The sequence below is a fragment of the Rattus norvegicus genome, chromosome 2 (genome assembly GCF_036323735.1).
Source record: "Rattus norvegicus strain BN/NHsdMcwi chromosome 2, GRCr8, whole genome shotgun sequence".
Taxonomy (NCBI): Eukaryota; Metazoa; Chordata; class Mammalia; order Rodentia; family Muridae; genus Rattus; species Rattus norvegicus.
The window spans coordinates 139,925,835-139,928,612 of record NC_086020.1 but is presented as its reverse complement, the minus strand read 5'-3'; the positions used below and the strand labels follow the sequence as shown (position 1 = coordinate 139,928,612).

At 41.8% G+C, this 2,778-nt stretch overlaps 1 pseudogene; it reads right to left on the bottom strand.

The window, feature by feature from the left end:
* Positions 1 to 1,504: 1,504 nt before the first annotated feature.
* Positions 1,505 to 2,514, bottom strand: C1h15orf40-ps1 (similar to human chromosome 15 open reading frame 40, pseudogene 1; annotated as a pseudogene).
* Between the last annotated feature and the right edge of the window lie 264 nt (positions 2,515 to 2,778).

The window sequence follows — 2,778 nt, the reverse complement described above, 5'->3', positions numbered from 1 at the left end:
GGAGAAACAGCTCGGTGGTTAAAAGGACTGCCTGTCCTTCCAGAGGACCCAGGTTTGGTTCCCATTACAGATGTGACAGTTCATCACCTTCCAGAATCCCAATTCCAAGAGACTAGATGCTTTCTTCTCAGCATTTCCAGCCCTGCACCCACATGGTGCAGATACACATTCAGACAAACACTTATACAAATAAAATAAAAATAACTCTTAAAGCGACTTTTTTTTATCAAAACGAATTATCATCAAATATTTTCTTTATACATCGATTTAAGGAAGAGAAAGACTTAGCTATCATTTAAGGTAGAAATACACATGAGAAAGTCCAAGAATTACAAATAAATGCATAGGAAGGGAAATAAGGCAAACAAAAGTCAAAGATAACAAAAACAAGGAAAATCAAATAGATAACACATAGATTAAACTGGGGAGGGAAAGGAAGGGTGCAGAGTGCAAATAAAAGGGATTAAAAACCCATACTATGCAGAATAACCAATCAACAGTAATTCTAGAAGCCTAAAGAAATCTTGGAACTTCTGTCTCATTTTTCTATCAACTAATTAATAGGGCCTTCAATTAAAGTGCCATCAAATATAAGCAAGATTGCTAATTCTCAAGTTTAGATACATTTTTTCAAACATGAGATATGTTTATTATCTTTTCAGCTATATGTACACATACTTGTGTTATTGAGCAACATACACACATTATCTATACAGATCTAGATATATAGGTGCACATGTCCTGGGCTGACTTGGAACTCTATTATGTAAAGGAACCTTGAACTTCTCATCCTCCTGCCCTCAGCTCCAAAGTGCTGGGACTCTAAGAGTATACCACCACACCCAGATTACACAAGGCTGGGGACTGAACCCAAGGCTTCATGTACATCAGGATACACTCCCAACTGATTTCTGATGGGCTTAACAAACAATGAAAAGAACTTCCAGGACATCTTTGTCATTTTTTTAAAGTTATTTTCAATTATATATGTGTTTGTCTCTATCTCTGCAGTTATGTGTCTGTGTATGCACACATGAGTGTGGGTGCCCTCAGACCAGAGGCATTGGATCTCTTGAAACTGGAGTTACAGGCAGTTGTGAGCCATTCCATGTTGGGTTGCTGGGAATTGAACTCATGTCCTCTCCAAGAGCAGTAAGTACTCTTAACTGCTAGTCATTGCTCTAGACACTTCTTTACTCTTTTAAGATCTTTGGAGACTCCTAAGAACTTCTAGGTTTGAAAGTTTACAAGGCTCTGAAAGTATCTGACAATAAGTTACATGTCTTCATGATCATTTACTTTTCCACAAAATGTTACATATGATCATAACAAGATATAAAGAAAACACTTTTGCATTAAAAACAAAACTTAAAATAGAAGCAGTACAAAAAGTTTTCCCAGTTGTAAACAGAATCAGAAGACCCCAGAACTCCAGAAACACTGTGGGGAGCTCTGAGGCTAAAAGCACTTCACTTGGAGTCTGGGGAGCTGGTTTCCCGTCATCCTCTGTGCGGTGATCTTCAGCTCATCTCCCAATGCCTGCGGATTAGGAGCTCCATCGTGGACAGCAACTGTTCCGTTGTAATCCCATGAAATTAGAATGATATATTCCAGGCTGTCTGCACTCAGGGATTTAAAGGTTTACTTAGTGTGTGTGCCTGGAACGCACATGTATGAACTACAGGTCTGCAGTGGCCTCAGAGGCCAGAAAAGAATGGCGACATCCTGGAACTGGAGTTTGTGTGAGCCCTCCAGTATCAGTGTTGGGAGCTGAGCCAAATCCCCTGGAAGAGCGGCAAACGCTCTTAGCCTCTGAGCTGTCTCCCCAGCTCCCACAGTGAGGGATTTGAGAGTCTGTGTAGATTTATATTTTCTCCTTTCATTTAGTCTGACTTCATCTATACATTCCTCTCTCCACCACTAGGCACCGATATACATTTTCCTGTGTGGCCCCTCTACTCTCATGAGAGCCCACAAGGAAGTACACGCCATTTCTCAGGAAATACACGCCATTTCTCAGGAAATACACGCCATTTCTCAGGAAGTACACGCCATTTCTCGCCTTTATTTCTGTTTTTCAGTTTCTGTTCTCAGCTTCTCCAAGACCTCCTCTGGAGTTGTAGAGGCCAAGAGCTTCACCACCTTTTCCCGAGATTTACCGCCCTTATCCAGAGCCACGTCACTCTTCCTGAGGTCCAAGACCTTGGAAAGGTACCAACAGAGCTCTGCATTTGCCTCTCCCTGAGATGGAGGTGCCGCGATGCCACACCAACGGCCTCGGTGTTCAGATCTGTCACGACATTCTGTTTGGAGCTGGGTTTGGCATGGATGGCTATGGTGACAAAGCCTTTAGAATCAGTTGCTGCAGGCCCTGTAGGGGGAGGTGGTGTCTCTGGTTCCTTGGTTTGGTTTTTACGCTTGCTTGTTGCAGCAGCTTTCTTAGGCATTGTGGAACCACACAGGAGTCTAGTAGAGGCCAAGCACAGCGACCTACAAGGAGCTTCAGCATCACAACTTCGCAGGCCTAGATACATTTTTTTAAAGATTTATTTATTTATTTTATGTGTAAGAATGCTCTATCTGCATATACCCTAGCTGCTCTTCCAGAGGTCCTGAGCTCAATTCCCAAGAACCACATGGTGGCTCACAGCCATCTGTAATGGGATCCGATGCCCTCTTCTGGTATATGTGAAGACAGAGGTAGTGAACTCATATATATAAAATAAATTAATAAATCTTTAAAGAAGAAATTCAATTTGAGGACATTGTAAAAGTTGT